This window comes from Delphinapterus leucas, chromosome 15, assembly GCF_059928025.1.
Source record: "Delphinapterus leucas isolate spDelLeu-1000000601 "Yukka" chromosome 15, BTC_Dleu_Yukka2, whole genome shotgun sequence".
In the NCBI taxonomy this organism is placed as follows: Eukaryota; Metazoa; Chordata; class Mammalia; order Artiodactyla; family Monodontidae; genus Delphinapterus; species Delphinapterus leucas.
Window position 1 is genome coordinate 5,923,800 of NC_143143.1, and position 24,278 is coordinate 5,948,077.

The 24,278-nt window shown below is 40.3% G+C and overlaps 1 protein-coding gene and 1 pseudogene across 6 annotated transcripts in view; both read right to left on the bottom strand.

The window, feature by feature from the left end:
* SMURF1 (SMAD specific E3 ubiquitin protein ligase 1) overlaps positions 1–24,278 on the bottom strand; it is a 102,102-nt gene that overhangs the window by 58,746 nt on the left and 19,078 nt on the right. The gene's annotated exons all lie outside the window — the stretch shown is intronic.
* The window catches only part of LOC149747374 (KANTR integral membrane protein pseudogene), a 71,873-nt pseudogene that overhangs the window by 28,523 nt on the left and 19,072 nt on the right, over positions 1–24,278 (bottom strand). The window contains exon 2 of the transcript XR_016387748.1: positions 1–23,046. This exon is cut by the window's left edge and continues 28,523 nt beyond it. The product of XR_016387748.1 is annotated as a KANTR integral membrane protein pseudogene (transcript). The remainder of the gene's footprint in view (positions 23,047–24,278) is intronic.

Consider the following 24,278-nt stretch of genomic DNA (forward strand, 5'->3'; position numbering starts at 1 on the left):
TCCCAGCTGAGGTTGAACAGGTGATATTTTGCCTTCTTGTTTCAAGTGTCATACTATCAATATATACGAGGGTCCTTTCTGTGGTCTATTTAGTGCCACATTTTCATACTTTTGTGCTTTTGTTGGTGATTTTGCTATTTAAAATAGCCCCGAGGTATAGTGTCGAAGTGCTATCTAGTGTTCCTAAACTCAAGAAGGTGATGTGCCTTACAGAAAAATCACGTGTGTTAGATGAGCTTCATCCAGGATGACTTACACAGGGGTTGGCCATGAGTTAAATGTTAATGAATCAGCAATTACCTTAAATAAGATGTCAATGGCCAAACCCTGTGCCATTGGAGAAGTAGAGATGATTGAGTCTCTGCCTCTTTAGCAGCAGCAAAGACAAGAAAATGGGTAATACAAATAAGGTTCTGAAGACACTGCTGTAGGAAGATGAGAAGGGGGACTGGCCTCTGCAGAGCAGGAGGGGCAGGGGGAGGGGACTCTACAGAGAAGGAACATACGTGAAGACATGTTTGGGAGGCACGGTGCATTCAGGGCAAAGTGTGTGCTTCTATGGGATGCTTGGTTCAGGAGCAAGAGGAAAGGCTACAGCCAGACTGAAAAAGGTCTTATCTGCAAGGCTCAGGAATTTAGACTTTAGAACCTGGGCAACCAGGAGCCAGACTTTGTTAGGAAGCTATAAACTCTGGTACTGGAGTAGAAAATGAGAAGGAAAGGGGAGAGGCAGGAGGCAGGAAGACTGACCTATATGGAGTTTGTTTGAAAAGTCTAAGGAGGTCTTATTCTACTTTTCCCTCCCCCTGCGGCAGCTAGCACAGTGCCTTGGGTATAGTAAGAGAAGATAATGTTGAACTAAACTGACTCTAAGAGAAAAAGACCTAAATTTCTTACGAAGTGCTTTCCTGCTTTCTAAGGCATAAAATCCTTTCTCAAGATAAGGAAAAAAAAAAGAAGAAGCCACATGGTGTACACTCTGACAATGCCTTTCACACCATTCTAATACATAGCTAAGACCTTGAAGAACGCTGCTTCTCACAAATTTTCCGCCTTTGTTTTATCACATTTTCACTGTCTCAAAATATTGGTGGGAGGAGTTAAAAAACCTGCAAAGCAAATATCCTGACCAGAGGATGCCACATCTATATTTTTAATAATGAAACCAAGGAAAGGGTTTAATACATAGATAATGCCAGTTCAGTGTTTCTTCAAAAGACTTGGACTTGCACCAAGATACAAATCTCCTATGCATATTCCCAATAACTAAGACCTGTTCCAGAAGTTGAATGCAATCTACTATTGATTGTAATTGCTATCAAAATTCCAGCTTTTTTTTTTGCATAAATTGACAAGCTGAGCCTAAAATTTATATGGGAATTCAATGGACCTAGAAGCCAAAACAATCTTGAAAAACAGAACAAAACTGGAGACTCACATCAATTTCAAAACTTATGACTAAGCCATGGTAATCAGGATGGTGTGGTACTGGCATAAGGTAGATATATATATAGATCAATGGACTAGAATTGGGAGCCCACAAATAAATCTTTACATTTATGTCAATTGATTTAGGACAAGAGTGCCAACATAATTCAATGGGGAGACCATAGTCCTTTCAACAAATTGTGCTGGGATACCTGAATATCCACACACAAAACAATGAAGTTGGAGCCTTCCCTCATACCATACACAAAAATTAACTCAAAATGGTTGGATCATGGACTTCAATGCAAGAGTTAAACTATAAAGCTCTTAGAAGAAAAATAGGAGTGAATATTTATGACCTTAGGTTTTGCCAGTGGTTATTTAGATATAAATATTTAGATGCCAAAAGTGACAAAAGAAATAATATATAAATTGTACTTGATCAAAATTTAAAACTTCTGTGTATGAGGACACTATAAGTAAAAAGATAATCCACAGAATACTTCAAAACTATCTGAAAATATATAAGAGACCTGTATACAGAATATATAAAGAACTCTTACAAATCAACAATAAAAAGACAACCAATTTAAAAACGGGCAAAGGATCTGAAGAGCCATTTCTCAAAAGAAAATATACAAATGGTCAATAAGTACAGGAAAAGATGTTCATCAGAGAAATGCAGATCAAAACCACATTTAGATACTGCTTCATAACCATTAGGATGGCTACAATAAATATGACATTAACAAGTACTGGTGAGAATGTGGAGAAATCGGAACCCTTTAACATCACTGGTGGGATTGTAGAATGGTCCGGCCACTTTGGAAAAGGGTTTGGCAGTTCATCAGAATGTTGAACATTGAGTTGCATATGACCCAGCAATTCCACACTTAGGTGTATACCCAAGAGAATTGAAAATGTATGTCAACATAAAAACTTGTGCATGAATTTTCATTAGCAGCATTATTTATAATAGCCCCAAAGTAAAAACAATTCAAATGATGAAGGAACTAACAAAATATGGCATATCCGTACAATGAAATATTATTCTATCATTTGGCAAAAAAAAAAGGAATGGACTGCTGATACATACTGTGACATGGATGAACCTTGAAAACATTATGCTAAATGAAAAAAAAAAAGACCACACGTTGTATGATTCCCTTGATATGAAATGCCCAGAAAAGGTAAAAATAGATTTCAGGGGTTGGGGGAAGGGATATAGAGAGTGATTGCTAACGGGTACAGGGTTTCTTTTTAGAGTGATGAAAATGTTCAAAAATAAGATAGTGGTGATGGTTGTACAACGCCATGAATATACCAAAGGCCACTGAATTGCATGCTTTTTACTTTTAAAAGGTGGATTTTATGGTACTGAATTATATCTCAGTAAAGCTGTTTTATATATATCTGATGGTACCCACCTATTGTTTATGAACTAAATTGGCATCTGTGTTGATGGGTTATTTTCCCTTCTATAAACAGTCAATTTAAGATTTATTTGGAAGAATACAGAACCAAAATATCACCACAAAGGTGAGGTGAACAGCACAGAGATATGACTCTAGGAAAGATTTTTAACCTTAAATAATGCCAACATGTTATACTCTTTCTAAATATATAGGATAAAATCTATTTTAAAACTGCCAAGCTAAGCTCTTCAGTTTGATCAACAGTCCCTGTTTTTACAAAGTCCAGAGCTATTCAGGCATGTGGGCTAAATAACAACAAAGGGGGAGAAAAGTATGTGGTAAAGACATGGGCTGTAACAACTTAATCAGTTGGGACAGAATGGAAGTACAGCCGTTTATTTCCTCTGTTCAGAGGGTTTGAAGCAAATTATGCTTAAATCTCAAAGAGTTTTATTTGCCTTTTATTTTAAACAATTGGTCCAGGATCATTATTAATAACTGAGGCTTATAAATATCAAATAGTCACTTAAATATACTGAGGTTAGCAACAGGCCAGATGGCAGGAAATCTATGAATTTAGTCCTGGAAAGATGTTGCACTTTAGTAAAAACGGAAGAGAGCAACAAGAGCCTCAATATAAAAATGCGAATTGCAGGTTCTGAGCCCAACATTATAGAAATATATATCCAGCCTTCCCAGGTGATGTGTATAAAGGAGCACATTTATTTGAATATGTTTTATATCTTTGTTAGAACAACAATCATTAACTCATAGCCATAGTTTAGAAGTTAATACTAGAAACATTCTATCAATGATCAAACTGAGGCTTAAACAGAAGATTTCCTGATATGGGATGCGGAAGAGATGAAATTCAGCCACACCCTGTGAAGCAACAAGAATTTTCAAAGTCAGAGAGAGATATAAAACAATCCGCATCAAATTTTAAATCCAGATCCAAGAAACAATGGCCAGAGATAAACCTGGTAGGAAAAAGAACTCTTTACTTAGTAAAGTGATTTTGAGACTTTTTTTTTTTAGTAATTAGAGGAAGAAGTTTTCAATCTCACTCAATAAAATTTTCAGCCATTTATTTCCATTTTAGAATTCAGTTCGATCTTCTGAAAAGTTACCAGTGAACTTGATTCTTGTTGAGGAGCAATGCTATGTCCTGAAGAAATCTGGGGTCCAGGGTGGGGGATAGTGATGAGAATGTCGCATCAACGTGACATGCAGTTTCCACTAATTTAAAAACTAAGGTACCATGTTCCTGGCTCACATTTGGATCGGAAGTTCAGACATACAAATAAATACACTACAGGAGACAGGCACAATTAAATTTCAAACTGAAACACAATACATATATTTAATCTATTGTATGAGGTACAATCAATTTCTGTAAATGGGGGTAGCAATTCCACATCTGAAAGTCCAGAGATTTTAATCTCACACCAAAGGGGGAGAAAAATGATATATACAAAAACACAGAATAATTTAGTTTATCTCATTTTGCATTTCCATATCTAGGCAAGTTCAAAGACTTTTAATATGCTATTATGGGGGGTAAATAAAATATGGTATTACGGTGTGCATTTGAAAATTTGTAATACGGCATCACAAGTTGCCTTTTACAGGCACATACTAGGATTCTGATCCCATTTAAATCTATAATCTACACAAAATTTAGGCAAAATATGATCTTCTATAAACAGTAACTTGAAATGTCTATATCTAATTCTAAAATCTCGCTGATGTTTTAACGGAATCATCTCAATATTTTTCTGTTCTTTGTATATATTACTAACATCCTATACATCTGTCTCTAAAGAGTTTTGAAAGAGAAAATGTCTACTCAAGAGTCATGTGAATATTACAACAAAGGCATGCCATATGACGGGAAGGGTGTTATCTTCCTGGAGTCACTGGTTAAAGAAACCTAGGACTAGGGAGGGAAAGATCTGGTAGAAATTCAATAATGGAGCAGGGACTATACCCTGGTCTAATGTGCAGATGTGATACTTATAAACAAAAGTGGGTGGAGGACAATCATACAAAAGCTAAAACTACAGACACCTGCTACCTTTAAACCGAGTCTATGCAAACCTGGAAGTTCTCACAGCGTAGCTACACTGTTCTGCAAAAATAAGTAGACATTGAGAAGTATACTGTATTATGTGGAGAAACCAAAGGAACTAAAAACAGAAAACTCAAAGAGGAGAAAGGAAGGGAAAGATATTGTCAATTTTTTTTTTTTTTTTTTCGGTACGCGGGCCTCTCACTGCTGCGGCCTCTCCCGTTGCGGAGCACAGGCTCCGGACGCGCAGGCTCAGCGGCCATGGCTCACGAGCCCAGCCGCTCCGCGGCATGTGGGATCTTCCCGGACCAGGGCACGAACCCGCGTCCCCTGCATCGGCAGGCGGACTCTCAGCCACTACGCCACCAGGGAAGCACGATATCGTCCATTTTTCAGCCTAATCTCTTTTGTGCTTCTTTATTATTTTATTTATTACCACATGCAAGGTATTAACTTTTTTTAAATAGAAATTTTGAGAATAAAATGAAGTTGCTAGATTTCCCTACATATAGGTCTGTTTCTAATATGAAAAACAAATTAGAAAACATTAGTATGATCCCATGACAGTAGAATATGGTGACGACAAAATGACAGCAATAAATGTTGATCTAGGCCTAGAACAAAATCTGTAAGCTCACATTCCTCACTCTGTAACAATCAATAGTCATGGGTTAATAGCGGGACGGTGTGGGGCAGGGGTAGGATAGGCAGGCAGCTTTCACTTTCTATAGCAAATAATTCTATAATTTAAAAATTGAGTGTATATTACTTTTGTCAGGGATTCTAACGATAAAGAATATTAACTAAAACATATATGCTCGGAAAAAAAAATTGAAACAAAATCAGTAAAAGGTTAATAATAGTATTTCTGGGTGAGAGAGAGAAGAATGGGCAGGTTACTTTTTTCTTCATATTTTTCTGTTTTTTCCCAAATATTGTACAAAGAGGATATATTCCTTTATAATGGGAAACTCGTATTATTTTTAATGATTTTAAAGAATATATTCAGATGAAAATCTTCTAATACAGGCGTGTTGACCCACCATATCCTTAAAGGCACTCAGCTTTACAGAATATCAAAATACAATATTTATATCAATTCTAAGACCTGCATTTTAATGTCTCTGAAGTTGAGATGCACTTACAATCAGCCAGTGACAACTAGGATGTAGTTGTCATTATCCGTGTGTGTGTGTAGATCAAAAGTAACAGCATTAAAACTTAGAGAGATAACAGAAAGCTAAACATAGAATTACCATATGACCCAGCAATTCTACTCCTAGGTATATATACCCAAAGGAATGGAAAGCGGGGACTCAAATCATACTTGTACTCCCATGTTCATGGTAGTACTAGTCACAACAGCTAAAATGTGGAAATAGCCCAAGTTTCCATCAACTGACTAATGGATAAACAAATTACAGTATATTCATACAATGAAATATTATTCAGTCATAAAATGAAAGGGAATTCTGACACATGCTACAACATGAACGAACCTTGAAAATATTATGCTAAGTGAAAGAAGCCACATACAAGATGACAAATAATATATGGTTCCACTTTTAAGAAATATCTAGACTGGGCAAATTCATAGAGACAGAAAGTAAATTAGAGGTTCCTGGGGGGGTTGGGAGAGGGGGAAATGAAATGGTATTACTTAATGGTTTGAGGTGATTAAAAGAAGTTTTGGAAAGAGATAGTGGTGACAGCGGTGATGACTGCCACTGAACTGTATACTTAACTTTTGTTATATACATTTTACCACAGTTTTTAATTAATAATGTAATATACTAAAATGCACTGAATTTCACACTTAAATGGGAGAATTGTATGGTATGTGAATTTTATCTCAATAATGTGGTTTTTAAAAACTTAGACATAAGAATGGACCACTCTTCTTGTGGTTGCCAAGGGGGAGGGGAGAAGGAGAGATATGCACTGGGAATTTGCAGTTGGTAGATGCAAACTATTACATTTAGAATGGATAAACAAGGTCCTACTGTACAGCACAGGGAACTATATCCAACCTCCTGGAATAAACCAGGAGGAGTAATGGAAAAGAATATTTTAAAAAGAACGTATAGGGCTTCCCTGGTGGCACAGTGGTTGAGAATCTGCCTGCCAATGCAGAGGACACGGGTTCGAGCCCTGGTCTGGGAAGGTCCCACATGCCGCGGAGCAACTAGGCCCGTGAGCCACACTACTGAGCCTGCGCGTCTGGAGCCTGTGCTCCGCAACAAGAGAGGCCACGACGGTGAGAGGCCCGCACACCGCGATGGAGAGTGGCCCCGGCTCTCCGCAGCTAGACAAAGCCCTCGCACAGAAACGAAGACCCAACACAGCCAAAAATAAATAAATAAAATTAAAAAAAAAAAAAAAAAAAAGAATGTATCTATGTGTAAAACTGAGTCACTTTGCTGTATAGCAGATACTGGCACAACCCTGTAAATCAACTATACCTCAAATAAATAAATAAATAAATAAATGAGGGAGGGAGGGAGGGAGGGAGGGAGGGAGGAAAACAAAAAAGAATGGACTACTCTTCCAAAAAAGTTGCATTGCCAACACTCCTTATGGCTAGCATGTAGAAATACACAAATACTGTTGACTCTGGGTCAAACAGTTCACTCAGAAGAGGTAAACACTGAATGTGATGATATTTTAGGAATTCTTTAATCTACTTTACTTATACTTTTTAATTATAATGCAGAATACAGCATGATAAAAAATCTATACTTAAACAAGTCTCTCCTTCAATAGTATAAATAAAAATTATAGATAATAAAAAAGCACTGTCATTTAATTCACAGCATTTTTTCTCTTTTAGTGGTGCATATAATGACATCTCACAATCAATCTGGTTTGAGATTTGAGTTGAGACTTATTAAAAAGGATGAGGAAATGGGAGACATTTGCTTTTAATTTTCTAACAACTATGCCCACACCACCCAGCACCATATATATATGCCTGTGTGCATGTACACATGGGCCCTTTCCCTGACTTCCTGTGAAATTGAATATCAATTTTCATTCCAACAAAGTAATTTTTGGAAAGTAATTAAAAAAAACATGGGGAAGAGTATTTAAAACTAATCCCAGTTTGCCAATTCAATGTTTGGTATTCCAAGTACTAAAATAAATGCATGGCCTTCATGTTAAGGTATGACAAAGCAGAAATCTGATACGGATATAATGTCTATTACTCATCTGAATCCATGACTCAGAGTATTTTAAATATACATATGGAAACTGGAGTCTTTTCATAACCAGACTACAAACAAGAAACTTGTGCCAAGACGTGACAAACACAAATCTTAAAAAGCTTCACAGATTTAAATCTTCCATTTAAAACACAAACTATGTTATCGATGCTTTGATATAATCCTGAAAATGCAGCAATGCTGAGTTTAAAATCCCAATAACATTTTCTGGTTTTGATGATGGTAATCACTTGTTCTATTAATGGTAAACACACACTGTATAACACACACAAGTTCAAAGAGGGAATTCACAAATTGCTGGAGATAACTTTTGAGATTTCTTGTAACATATCTGTAACATATTTACAGTGGACACCTCTCGACACATAACTGGAATAAAAGTCTTCTAAAACTTTAGAATTTTTACAATAAGTTAAGAGTCAGTTTGGTCACTACAGAAGTAACATATGCTCATCACAGAAGTCAGAGTAAATAATAAAAGCACCTATAACCTCACCACCTAGCCACAACCCTTATGACTGTTTTCAATTGGAGTGTGTCCTTGTCAGAGCGCATGCAATGAAGTGGCCAAGTGCCACTTAGTTCTGAGCGCCCAGGTTTAAATCCTGCCTCTTCCACTTACTATCCCTGTGCCCGTCTGACAAATAGGAATAATAATAGCAGCTACTTCACTGAATTTTTAAATATAATTATCCTACCCATACAGTTTTGCTACCTGCCATTTTCACTTAATAGAATGTATGACAGTTTCCATATAAGTAAATATTCTTCTATAAAATGTTTAAGGGTCACAATGCATTCCATTACATGGCTGTTCTATAATGTATTCTGATCCCTATCTCCAGATATTTAAACTGTTTCCAATTTTTTGCTATTATAAGGGGGCACTTACATGACGAGATGGAAGGAGTGGGAAGGTGGATGTCTTAAATCTCAGTGACATTGACGAGGGCTGCACACAGACCAGGCTATTTGCCTATGAAATGGCTGTCGTGCTTCCTGAACACCCAGGCTACTCAGTTCTTGCCTTTTCTCAAGTTGGGTGCTTAGCCTTCTAGCCATTCTAGGAGTTCTCAGCAGCCTTCTAATAAATTATCTGATGCTTAAATTAGCCCAACTCAGTTTCTGTTGCTTGTAACCAAACACTTTACATATACACACAACATCATTCTCTTCCTTATTATTCCATTGCACACACACAAACAATAAGCTACACAACCAACCAACCTTCACAAGAGGCTACGTCCCAGGAAGCAGTCGGTAACTAGACAGCTGCAATGCGAAGCACCCAGGTTCTCAGACAGACATTTTTATTCCAGTAAATAAAGACTTCACAAGAGTCTTCGTGCACTTACAGGCCTAGGATGCTACAACTTCACTAATGCAAAATTACACAGAATATGTCACCTACAGAAAGGCTAATCTAATCTTTCTCAGAGGAAAAAACTCAAATTGCACATTATACCCAAATACTAATGCTATCAGGGACCTCCCTGGTGGCGCAGTGGTTAAGAATCTGCCTGCCAATTCATGGGACGCAGGTTCGATCCCTGGTCCGGGAAGACCCCACATGCCGTGGAGCAACTAAGCCCGTGTGCCACAGCTACTGAGCCCGCAAGCCACAACTGCTGAAGCCCACGCGCCTAGACCCCGTGCTCTGCAACGAGAAGCCACTGCAATGAGAAGCCCATGCACCACAACAAAGAGGAGCCCCCGCTCGCCTGCGTGCAGTAATGAAGACCCAATGCAGCCAAAAATAAATTAATGAATTTAAAAAAGATACTAATGTTATCATCACACTACTACTACTATTACTACTACTCGTCGCTAATACTTATATACCACTCTACTGTATGCCAGGCACTGTCGTAAATACTTTACATATTAGCCATTTAATCCTTGCAATAAATCTGTAAGTAGGTGCTATTATCCCCATGTTATGTGTGAGGAAACTGAGGCATCAGAAAGACTGAGTAACTTGCCCAAGGTCACACAGCTATTCAGGATTCAAACTCAGGCAATCCAGCTTCAAAATCTTGTGTCCTTGGGACTTCTCTGGTGGCGCAGTGGTTAACAATCCGCCTGCCAATGCAGGGGACACAAGTTCAAGCCCTCGTCTGGGAAGATCCCACATGCCGCGGAACAAGTAAGCCTGTGCGCCACCACTACTGAGCATGTGCTCTAGAGCCCGCGCTCTAGAGCCCGCGAGCCACAACTACTGAGCCCGCGCGCCTAAAGCCCACGCACCGCAACGAGAGAAGCCACCACAATGAGAAGCCCTCGCACCACAACGGACCGTAGCCCCAACTAGAGAAAGCCCGTGTGCAGCAACGAAGACCCAACGCAGCCATAAATAAATAAATAAATAAATAAAATCTTGTGTCCTTAACTACCATATTTACTGCATCTTGATTTCTGTCTTATAATGACAGATGTTTGAGTTCTGCTCAAATATTACATTTTATTATTATTATTTATTTTATTATTTTTTTTTTTTGCGGTACGCAGGCTTCTCACTGTTGTGGCCTCTCCCGTTGCGGAGCACAGGCTCCGGACGCGCAGGCTCAGCGGCCATGGCTCACGGGGCCAGCCGCTCCGCGGCATGTGGGATCTTCCCGGACCGGGGCACGAACCCGCGTCCCCTGCATCGGCAGGCGAAATCTCAACCACTGCACCACCAGGGAAGCCCCTACATTTTTATTATTATGTGTCATCGTTGGTACTTAAACAGCAAGAGGATACTTACCACACATATGGACTCCAATAAATAGCTCGTCTTCTACTGTAGCTTCTCTGGCCAAGACTAGGATCCCACACACAGAACTCATCGTCCCCCTCCCCACAAACAAATGCCAAGTGCTGTTCCGCTTCTAAGCCTTCACTCAAGCTATTTCCATTACTTTAAATGCCCTCCCACCCCCTCACCCTTCTACCTATTTCCATCCAGTAACGCAATGCCAAGTTTGAATGCCACATCCTTCACAAAGCTTCCTCAAGCCCATCCAGATGGAATGAATTTGCTGGCCCCCTATATACTTGTGATTCTGTTTACCTCCAGTGGAACATGTATTACAATCTGCTAGTTTTCCTCCCCTTCCCTCCCCTCCCCAAGTAAGAGTCTAGAAAGCAGGGACTACATCTGATCAACTCCCTTCTATTGTTTGGTATCCTCCACCGTACAGAAAAAAGTTATTGCAAGAAGTAGATGCTCGATTCATGACTACTGAAGTTAAGGAAATAAATCAAGATTGTGAAGACTTCTTCGTCAAGACGGATTATCTAAGGAAGCAAATGGAAACTATCAAAGACTTAGAAAAACTTAGCCTATCGTTAAACTACTCTAAGCCCCTGTAAATCTAAATCTAAAAACCTATCATCAGGAGACGCTCTCATTTGTGAAATTTTATCTCAGTAGGTGCTTCTATGGTCTGAACGTGCACACCGTGGGAAATCAAGGAGGAAACTTTTTGGAAAACTATTCCAAATATTTGGTAAATATTGGGAACACAAGGTCACACGAACCACAAGGAAAAAGCCTACACTCTGGCTGCCGCCAGAGCCAGCCAGCAGAGGGTCTTCATTTTAGGCAAAGCAGGCTGGTGGCCAGCCCCCAAGTGATGAATTCATTGCCTTCTGAGATCTCTTTTCTTCCTTCAGATGGTTTTCCCCAAGTGATTTGTGGATTAAATCAAAGCTAAGAAGCTCTTGGCATGTTTTTTGTTACCTGCTCATCACTGCAGTGAAGGTGACATATTATTCCCTTTGTATTTTTCCCAGATTGGATAAGTAATTGTGGGAAATGGTAGGGAGAAATCCAAATGTAGTTATAGTTATTAACCACATGGAAATAATCTACTTAGATTCTGTGATCGGTTTATGGTAAAGGTGCAGTCCTGTGTCACCAAAAGGAACAGGATTTAACAAAGACAACCCACTGCCCACACCACCTGCACATCAAACACAGAAAGGGCTCTCCCCACCCTCACTGGGTGACCCATTAGCTCCCCTGCCACGAGGAACCCTCGGTGGGAGCATCTCAAAGCATGCATTCTTTCCTGGAAACGAAAGCCTTACTTTAAAAAATATGAAACCTACATTGTGATCTTCCTGATTGGGCTTGGTTGATTCCTCATGATCCAGACTCATAAGGAGTTCCTGCAAATCCCTCGCACCGAACACAACAACAGGAAGACAACTGTTCTCAGACACAGAGGAAGGTGGATAATGGCCTCCAACAGTCCCGGTTGGAAAGGATCATTCTGTCCTGGCTGCAGGGCTGCCCTGTGCAATACAGGGCAGTTATAGGAAGGAAGCAATGTTAAGCTGGTCCCAGCCTTCCCAAAGCCAATTCCAAAGTGGCATCAAATGGTCTTCCCAGAGAAAAGGGTACCCTTAACAAAATCTCACTTGCTCTCTTGAGTATGAGGAACCACATCAGGGGAGTGAGACATTTTATTACACCTCAACAGCAAGCTCATTTGCATTTATCCATAGCTGACCCAGAAAATACGTGACAAATATCCCCAAACTGTGAAAAGGATGAAGAATAAGGTTGTTAACCTAATTTGCCTATATGAGAACACTTTCAAAAGTCATTTTTCTTTGGGGGGGAGGTAAATTAGGAGTTGGGGATTAACATATACACACTACTACATATAAAATAGTAAATAACAAGGAAACAAGGACCTACCATATAGCACAGGGAATTATACTCTATATCTTATAATAACCTATAATGGAAAAGAATCTGAAAAAGAATATATACACACACACACACACACACATATATATATATGAATCACTTTGCTGTACACTTGAAACTAACACAACATTGTAAATTAACCATGCTTCAATTAAAAAAATGAAAGTCATTCCTCTCTTTTAAAAAACTGATTCAGGGAACTTCCCTTGTGGCACAGTGGTTAAGAATCTGCCTGCCCATGCAGGGGACACGGGTTCGAGCCCTGGTCCAGGAGGATCCCACATGCCGCAGAGCAACTAAGCCCGTGTGCCACAGCTACTGAGCCTGAGCTCTACAGCCTGCGAACCACAACTACGGAAGCCCAAGTGCCACAATTACTGAAGCCCACGCACCTAGAGCGCACGCTCCACAACAAGAGAAGCCACCGCACTGAGAAGCCCACGCACCGCAACGAAGAGGAGCCCCCGCTTGCCGCAACTAGAGGAAGCCCGCGCGCAGCAACGAAGACCCAACGCAGCCAAAAATGAATTAATAAATTAATTTTTAAAAAATCATTCATAACAGACATCTCCAAACTCACTGAAAAGTTTAAGAAAATCCCTTGAAAATATGTGAAAGGCACCAGGAGAGCAGACCTAGTCAAACCATAATGGAGCTCACACCCTGCTCACAACCTAAACAACACTGGCCACTGTTGCTGCGTGGAGTCTTCACAAGTGGCCCATACCAGGTATTCCCTGATATGCCCCTGCACTCAAGACTTTCTTTTTTTTTTCTTCTTTTTTTTTTTTTTTTGGCGGTACACGGGCCTCTCACTGCTGTGGCCTCTCCCATTGTGGAGCACAGGCTCCGGACGCGCAGGCTGAGGGGCCATGGATCACGGGCCCAGCCGCTCCGCGGCATGTGGGATCTTCCCAGACCGGGGCACAAACCCGCGACCCCTGCATCGGCAGGCGGACTCTCAACCACTGAGCCACCAGGGAAGCCCAAGGCTTTCAATTTTTAAAGGATTAATACACTGAAGACAGGAAAATCTCTTTATAGATATGTGCATGTATTTGGATGTACGGGTGTACATCCTGCCAAAGCACATATGTTGAAGATCTTGTATATGTTATGCCTATGTATCTACATACACCTTTAGCCTCAGGCCCTATGTTAATCCCGACCCCAGACTTGAGCCTCCCCTCTGTATGACTTCTTCGCATGGTGATCTATGACGAAGCTAAACATCTGAGGAGTTAAGTTTCAGAATTTCTAAGAATAGAATACCAGAGAAATTGGCTTGATCACCAGTTAGGTAAGTTTTATATCAAGTGACCATATCAACCAAATGGGAGCCCTTTTTAGAAAAAGAAAAGGTACTATTATGTACCTAACTATGCTAGGACAATAGGTTTAAACAAAAGGTTAAGCAGAATTGTTCCAGGCATAAGCAGAAAGCATGGTTGCTCTAGAATACTCCCACCAGATAAAACTTTTTTCCAGGTCTAAGAGATTATTTCTGCTGTGCTCTAGATGCCAAAACATGCAGTAAGTCACCTCCTCAGGCAAGCTACAGACATACCTTGTTTTATTGTGCTTTGCCTTATGGCACTTCACAGATTCTGCCTGTTTTTTACAGACTGAAGGTTTACGGCAGCCCTGTGTCAAGCAAGTCTATCGGCGCCATTTTTCCTACAGCATTTGCTCACTTTGTGTCTCTGTGTCACATTTTGGTAATTCTCACAATATTTCAAACTTCATTATTACCATATATGTTATGGTGATCTGTAATCAGTGATCTTTGATGTTACTATGACTCACTGAAGGCTCAGATGATGGTTAACATTTTTTTAGCAATAAAGTATTTTTAATTAAGGTATGACATTGTTTATTTAGACGTAATGCTACTGCAGTTAATAGACTACAGTATAGTATAAACATAACTTCTATATGCACTGGGAAACCAAAAAGTTCACGTGACTCACTTTATTCAATATCCACTTTTATTGCAGTGGTCTAGAACCAAACCCACAATGTCTCCGAGGTATGCCTGTATTTGATAATGGCAGAATAATAGGAACAGGGGGAAAAGGAAAGTAAAATATGGCTGAGACTTGAAATATATTGCTCGGCCAATAAACTAATGCAGGACTGACAGCATTCTTCCTCATCCCTGATTTGAAAAGGGGCACAGTGCGTAGCAATTAGATGCATAACACTTTCCAGAGTCATTTTTTCAATTCAGTCACAAAAGACAAAACTCCAAGTCTAAAGTAATATTCACACCTTGAATCAAGAGAGAAGGTTAGTAAGAACAAGGGATAGGATTCAGAATAACAAGATTAACAAATCTGTGATGTGATCTGTAATTTATGAGATTGATTTATCCTAACATGATATTAAAAAATTAATTGAATTTTAAGAAGTTAGAAATCAGTCTGTACATTTGGAAATAAGATGTTAAGGGAACAGGATGATTTCTTATGTGCAACTGTTTACCCATCTTCTATCCTCTCTAAGCCCGTTCTGCTATACTCTACTCTGTGAAGCTGGGGCTGGAGCTCTGTAATCTACATTTCCAGGACCCCATGCTGGCTGGCTCCCTGTTCATTTCTGCCAAAGGGAAATCCTAGAGAGAGGCTAAAAGATGAAAGGAAGAAAAAAGTGCTCCCTTCCTGTTTTCCTATTTCTGTCAGCATCACTCCAACAGCAACTGGATTTCCAGTTGCAGACATTTACCCACAGATATGCCTGCAGATGTGTAAGATGACACATATTCAAGGACATTCAGTGCAGAATCATGTGTAAAAGCATAAGACTAGAGACATCCTACATGTCCATCAGAGAGATCCAACTGATTTAACACAAACCAAAAAACGACATAAGACATACAGAAAACAAATATCAAAACGGTAGAAAGCTTTCTTTATCAGCAAGTAGATAAATGTAAATGTGTTAAACTCTTCAGGGGCTTCCCTGGTGGCTCAGTTGTTAAGAATCCCCATGCAGGGGACACGGGTTCGAACCCTGGTCCAGGAAGATCCCACATGCCGTGGAGCAACTAAGCCCATGTGCCACAACTACTGAGCCCATGTGCCACAACTACTGAAGCCCACATGCCTAGAGCCCGTGCTCTGCAACAAGAGAAGCCACCGCAATGAGAAGCCCACGTACCGCAACGAAGAGTAGCCCCCGCTCACCGCAACTAGAGAAAGCCACACACAGCAACAAAGAACCAAAACAGCCAAAAATAAATTAATTAATTAAAAAAAATTCTTCAATTAAAAGGCAAAGAAGAACAGAGTGGTCACCAAAACATGATCCAACTATATGTCGTCTACAAGAGACTCTTTTTTTTCCTTCTCTTTTTTCTTTTTTGCTGCCCCACATGGCTTTTGGGATCTTAGTTCCCCAACCAGTGATTGAACCCAGGCCAGGGCAGTGAAAGCACGGAGTCCCAACCACTGGACCACCAGGGAATTCCCATACAAGAGAATCATTTTAGATCCAAATACATGAATAAGTTGAAAGTGAAAGGACAGAAAAAGACATTCCATGCTAACAGTAACCAAAGACAGCTGTAGTATCAGCTATGTTAGTATCAGACAATACAGACATTAAGAGAAAAAATTGTTACAAGGGACAAAGAAAGACCTTATATAGTGATAAAAGAGTCAATTCATCAAGATGTAACAATTATAAATATATATGCACCTAACAATGGAGCCCCACATATATGAAGGAAAAACTGACAGAGCTGAAGGGAGAAATAGAAAGTTCTACAACAATAGTTGGAGGCATCAATACCCCACTTTCAGTAATGGACAGAACAACTAGACAGAAGGTCAACAAGAAAACAGAAGACTTAACACTGTAAACCAAGTAGACCTAACAGACATATATAGAATATTCCATCCAAGAATGGCAGAAAACGCATTCTTCTCAAGTGCATGTGGAGCATTCTCCTGGACAGTCCGTATATTAGGCCACAAAACAAATCTCAATAAATTTTAAAAGACTGAAACAATTCCAAGTATCTTCTACAACCACAGTGGAATGAAACTGGAAATCAATAAAGGAAGGAAATCTGGAATTCACAAATACATTGAAATTAAACAACACACTTAAAAAAAAAGTGTGTCAAGAAAAAAATCACCAGGTAAATTAGAAAATACTTTGAGATGAATGAGAATACAACACATCAAAATGTATGAGATGCAGCAAAAGCACTGCAAAGAGGGAAACTTACAGTTTGAATGCCTACATTGAAAAAGGAGGATCTCAAATTAATAACCTAATCTTCCATCTAAAGGAAGTAGAAAAAGAGCAAATTAAACCCAAAGCAGGCAGAAGGAAATAATAAAGATTAGAGCAGAGATAAGCAAAATAGAGTATAAAACAGTAGAGAGAATCAACAAGACCAAACGTTTGTTCTTTGAAAAGATCAACAAGAGCAACAAACCTTTATCTAGACTGACCATGGAAAAAAGAGAGATGGCTCAAATCACTAAAATGAGGAATGAAACTGGGGTCATTCCTACCAATCTTACAGAAATAAAAAGGATTATAAGAGAATAGTATGAACAGTTGTATGCCAACAAATTAGACAACCTAAGGAAATGAACAAATCCTTAAAAACACATAAACCATCAAAACTGCCCAAGGGGCTTCCCTGGTGGCGCAGTGGTTGAGAGTCCGCCTGCCGATGCAGGGGACGCGCGTTCGTGCCCCGGTCCGGGAAGTTCCCACGTGCCGCGGAGGGGCTGGGCCCGTGAGCCATGGCCGCTGAGCCTGCGCGTCCGGAGCCTGTGCTCCGCAAGGAGAAACAGTTAAGTCTGAATAGACCTAAAAGTAGTCAAGAGATTGATTCAGTAATCAAAAAACTTCCAAAAAAGGAAAGCCCCAGGACCTGATGGCTTCACTGGTAAACTCTACCAAACATTTAAAGAAAAATTAACAGCAACCTTTATAAATTCTTCCAAAAATAGAAGAATTTATGGTATTTATTCATTCCGTGAGGCCAGTATCACCCTGATACCAAAGTCAGACAAAGACATCACAGACTAATATCCCTTGTGAATATAGCTGCAAATAATCCTCAATGAAATTCGAGCAAATTAAATACAGCAGTGTATTAAAGGGATTATAACCATATCCAAGTGAGTTTTATCACAGAAATGCAAAGATGGTTCAACAATCAAAAATCAATCCAGGGCTTCCCTGGTGGTGCAGTGGTTAAGAATCCGCCTGCCAATGCAGGGGTCATGGGTTCGAGCCCTGGACCGGGAGGATCCCACGTGCCTCGGAGCAGCTAAGCCCGTGCACCACAGCTCCTGAGCCTGCGCTCTAGAGCCCAAGAGCCACAACTACTGAAGCCCGCGCGCCTAGAGCCCACGCTCCGCAACAAGAGAAGCCACCGCAATGAGAAGCCCCCACACCGACGAAGCCCGCGCGCAGCAACGAAGACCTGACACAGCCAATAAATAAATAAAATAATTTTTTTAAAAAATCAGTCCATGTAATATATTAAAAGAATAAAATGAAAAAAGCAACATCATCTGAATTGATGCAGAAGAAAAGCATTCGACAAATTCCAATACCCTTTCATGATAAAACAAACAAACAAAAATACTCAATAAACTAGGAACAGAAGGGAACTTGCTCAACTAGATAAAGGGCATCTATGAAAAACCCACAGCTAACATCATACTTAGTGGTCAAAGACTGAATGGTTTCCCCCTAATAACAGGAATAAGACTAGAATGGCTGCTCTTGCCAGATAAGGGGCATCGGATTGGAAAGGAAGAAGTAAAACTCTCTTTAGAAAGGGCATAACCTTATATACAGAAAACTCTAAAGAATCCACATAAAAACTATTAGAGCTAATAAATGAGCTCTGCAAAATTGCAGAATATAAGATCAGCGTTCTAATATCAGTTGTACTTCTATACACCAACAATGGACATCCAAAAATAATTAAGAAGACAGTTCCATTCACATTAGCATTAGAAAGAATAGTTAGCAATAAATGTAACCAAAGAAGTGCAAGACCCATACACTGAAAACTACAATACGTTGTTATAAAAATTTTTCAGAGAACTAAATAAATAGAAAAAATCCCATGTTTATGGACTGTAATATTTAATAATGTTAAGATGGCAACAATCCCCAAAATGGATCTACAGATTCAAAGGCATTCCTATCAAAACCTCAACTGCCTTTTTTACAGAAATGGACAAGCTCATCCTAAACTTCATATGTTGGCTAGGATATGGAGAAATTGGAACGCTCACACGCTGCTGGTGGGATGGTAAAATTATGCAATCACTGTGGAAAACAGTTTACCAGTTCCTTAAAATTTAAACATAGAATTGCATATGACCCAGCATTTCTACTCCTAAGTATATACCGAAAAGCACTGAAACACGTGGTCACACAGAAACTTGGACACGAATGTTCACAGAAGCATTATTCATAATAGCCAAAAAACAGAAACAATCCAAATGTTCATCAACCAATGAACAGATAAACAAAATGTACTACATCCATACAATGAAATATTATTCTGCCATAAAAATGAATGAAGTGTTGACATACACTACAACATGAATAAACCCGAAAAACATTACGCCAAGTGAGAGAAGCCAGACACAAAAGGCCACATATTGTATGATTCCATAAAATGCCCAGAATAGGCAAAGTCTTAGCCAAAAAGCAGATTAGTTGTTGTCAGGGCTAGGGTTGGGGGAATGGAGAATGACTGCTTAATGGGTACTGGGTTTCTTTTTGGGGTGATGGTTGGACAACACTGGTAATGTACTAAAAGCCACTGAATCACACACGGTGAATTTTACTTCAATTAAAAAAAAAAGAATGAGGCAACTCTCTCTATACTGATATGGGAAGCTCTCCAAGATGTGGTATTTAGTGGAAAAAGCAAGACTGTGAACAATATGGTCTCCCTTTGGAAAAGGTGGGTAGGGGCAGGGTAGAGGAAGAATATACATATAAGCATTTTTACCTAACATGTCTTTGCAAACATTCACATGAACTTGTTACTGGTGAACTGTCCCTGGGGAAGAGAATTTGAGGGCAGGGGTAGGTGTGGAGGACCTTCCTTTTCAAAGTAAGCCCTCTTGTGCAATTTAAAAGTGCACATTATATATTACCTTTCCCCCAAGAAAACAAATTAACCTTTTTAAAAGAATACAAATTTAAATAAAGGGGTGCTTATATAATGAAAATATGCTTATGGAAAAGTTGTTGATCCATGCTGGGGGTGGAAAACAACTGGGAATGAGATTCTACAAGTGGTTATCTAACAATGACAGATATCGGAATACTTTTTTAGAGTATAATTACACATTTCCCAAATGGAAGATTATATAAACAGCGTGATGCTTACATAAGAAGTTGAAAGGCTGTTTGAGTCTGTGACAGCAAGCCGTCCTTAGGACCCCTGACTCCCTCGGGGCAGGAAACCTGGGCTCCTTTTTCCTCCCACTTAAGATCTCAACCTGGGCTCCTCAGGCACTGACAGGTAAGGGAGCTCTCCATACCGAAAGGAACCTTCCTGAAAAGACCTTTTCTGTAACTCCAGAAGAAAGACAGATTGTATAAAACACCCATGATTACAATTACAGTCCAAAGGCCTATTTTCAACTCTTTCTCTTGTTTCTGAAGATCTTCCAGTTGTATCACCTAGCCCCCCGAAGTAAATATACTGCTTTAATTCATGGCTAAAGGGTCTCCAGGTACATTGACAGGTGTCAGACAAAAAGAAGTCCTATCGGTGTCCACTACCACCTACAACCTACAATACAACCCAAACAAAGGGCTTGTTTCACCCAGACTCCCTGAGACTCATGACTGTTTCCCATTTCTGTCAGATTACCACCAAATCTTCTCATCTTTAAGTTCATTACAGAGGCTGCTAGTGATTCTGGCTACAACGGCAGAACCTCCTGGAGCAGCTGGGAGTGAGAGCTGGTCCTTCCTGCCCTGCTTCTTTATTTCTAGAGCAGAAAAAAATAACAAACCTGGAAGCCCCACGTAGCAGCAGCTTTTGTAGTCTGTGACTTCATTTAAGGAAGTATTCTATGAAACCTCTGAAAAGAAGCTAAATTTAGATTGAAGTCTTTCACCAAGAATGCCAGCCTCTTCAGCTAGGGAACCCACATGCCCAGCAGCATAGCGGGGGGTGGGGGTGGGGCGTTAAACAACTTTAAAATACATAAAAATGTGTCACCATTGAGGGAAGTGAAGCTGGAACTAATCAGCCCAAAGAAGTTTTCTTCTGGTACCACCAACATCTTAATTCTCGATAAAGGAGTAGTGACTACAAAAACTTCTGTAGGGAAAGAAACAGTGAAACAAGGGAGACAGGTTTTCTTTATAAGATTTCTACTAAGAGAGCAAGGAACTACTCTATATATCAGGATGTCTGTCATGATATAATCTGGCATCGAGGTATTGAAATTAACATATTGTCTGAAAACAAGTTCTCTAACACTGAGTCAGACAGGAAGGAAAAACCATCTACTTACTTACCAGTACTACTTTCCCAACACCTTACTCTTTCCAAATGTGTCAATTTAGACCTTGAACTCTAAGATGAGAAGAGACACAGCAAAAAACAAAAAAAAACAAAAAAAAAAAAAGAAAGAAAACAAAACTGGTATGATTTGAGATTAACGACAATTAACAGGGAGATAATGCTCTTTTCTATGCATTTTTTTAACCTTGAAGAGTAAGGCTGAGCCATTTAAAAGCTAATCTTCTCCAATGTTCCATTCCCAAAATAAAATTAAAATATTATATGTAATTTTAAAATTAACATTTAACAGCCTCATCCTACTTCATGCTCCAAAACTGGTTCTATTCTGCAAGCCATATCTCTAGACAGATTTCGGCAGATAACTGTGTAAGAGACAAACAGAGAGTGAGATTTCCTTCGTTCCTTCATATTTGCATCCTCCTCTTCTCCCCGCCCCCAATCAGCTGGGAAGCAGTCCCAGATTCTTCTCAAGCTTAGTTTGGAAGTAAAGCTCAGCCTTGATAAACACTCAACCCAGGAAATGCTTTGGATCGTAGACCACTTAGAATACTCAGTCTGTCCTTTCCCAAGAGGTCTCTTTTCAAACTCCCTTTGATAGGCGGTTTGGCAATTTTATATTTTCACTAAAACCTCCTGGAACATTGCTGAGAGATAAAATCATAGCAGGCTGGAAACTATACAAATGGTGGAGGGAAGCACCACACCCAAGGAAAGCTCCTCGAACTTCAGGGGGAAATTACTGTTCAAAAGAGCTCCCAACAGTACCTACTCCCTGCGGGAAGGAGGGAGGGGAGGGGAAGAAATCCCCACTCTCTGTGCCACTGGGCATGTTTCTTTTATGGTGTCACCTCAGTAGAGGCTTGATACTGTTAGGACACAATGAAAACAACTAGAATGACCCTTTTTTTCAGTGTTTTTGAAATGTTAATGTCCTGGTCCCTGCACTACTCAAAAGGCTGACTCGGTCACACTGACATTCACCATACATCTTTTTTACAGAATCAGCATTTCACATCATTTCTCTTGTGTCTTTTGGACCACCTCTGGTGTTGTGTTTGGGTGCTGTTCAAAATGTCTCCAAGACCCAACAATTATCCGTACTGGCAAATTCTCTCCTACACTTGGTTCGTGAGTTCATAGACAGATTACGTGAAACCACAGAACGCTCGACCTCAGAGCGACACCAGCTTCATGACACTGAACAGAATGCCAAGTTCTTTCACAGAGAGAGGGTGGTGGGGAGACCTGGGGGCCAAACCAATTAGAAAAACAGCACCGGGTTAGCCTAAACCAAGAATGTGCAAGCTTCTGGAAGTCACCAGAAATTTATTTTTTCCGTGGAATCGTAATAACAGAGTAACATTTCAGTAATATATATGTGATAAATAATAATAAGGCACAGGTGATGCTGATGTTTCGCAAACAATCAATAGGGGTATAGGCCAAGGAGGACACGGCTAATAAAAAAGAAATCTTAGGTTGGTAAGAGGTGGTGGAAATTTGGGGAGAACAAATACACTCTTTGCTTTTTACATTGTTACTCATCTGTGTCACAATAACGCCAGGGCCATCTCCCCCTCCATATAACAACCCCTGAAGTGATCGCTTTCCGGGAAGGTCAGTGGAAGGTGGGAGTTCCTCACGGAGTGATGTTTAACGAAGGCCTTAATTTGGAGACAAAAAGGAAAAGAACCAGATTCAGAAACAACGTTGACACCAACTTGTAAAGTAGGATGCAAAGTAACAGAGCAATTAGACTTTAGTGCGGTTACTAGATCCTCAGTGAAGCCTTAGGGAGGTAGCCCCTACCACACACTGGGCACCTGGTTACTTCATTTCCTCTTGGCAACAACCTTAGGAGGTGGGTACTGTCTGCAGCTAGAAGATGAAAGGTGTGATTTGCCCAAGGCCACTGGTATGTAGTAGAACTGGCTTGGCTGACTTCTCTGCACTCCACCATCTCCAAAATGGGGACAAGACTCGTACCTCCCTGGTAAGTTTACTGAGAGGAGGAAACAGACCTCATGAAAACTGCTTAGCATAGTGTCCGCCTGGCAAGTAGTAAAAAGCCACTAATGGACAGATAGCTTGATTATTATTCCCTAGGGTCACCCAGCTCCTGAGCAGCAAAGGTGGAACTGAAACCCACGTCAGCTGTGCTCCAAAAGCCATACTCTGCGCACGGGGATCTCCCTAGTTCCACGGCACGCAGTTTGCATACCTGACCTCATTTCTATAAGAAAGGCCACAGGACAGAAGGGGCATTCCAAAGAATGACATCCCAACACTGACGCTTTAAAGCCAGCCCTTGGCAGACACGCATTCTAGAATATTTGGGGACAGATTCCAAACTCTGGCAGTGAAGGTTGCCCAGCCCCAGCCTATGTGATCCAGGGCAGAGCTATGGGAAGGGAAACAGGACAGGACCTTCCACGGGGTCTGCCCCCTACCAAGGTGCAATTCCCTCCTGTGTGCTTTACGTTTGACCTCCTTTGCCTGCAAAAAGATTTTAAACAGTACCTGACTGTAAATGGAAGGAGGCCCAGTGTCCAAAAAACAAACAAATTTTTTTAAAAACCCACCACACAAACACCTGAATGCCCACAGCCTTTTATCAGGATGCCCAACCTCATTTAGTGTATTTTTGTTTGTTTGGCCGCGCCGTGAGGCTTGGGGGAACCGGGGTTTGAACCCCAGCCCCGGCAGTGAAAGCGCCCACTGCCGAGTCCTAACCACTGGACCGCCAGGGAATCCAACATCATTTAGAACTTACAACGCTCCACTCCCTTCACAGCCCCTTCGTATCTCCTCTGGCTGGGAAGGTTTTTCTAGGGCTAAGTAGGGAATCTGATGTCAGCTTCGGAACAATGCAGAGACTGCATAAACAGTATGTATT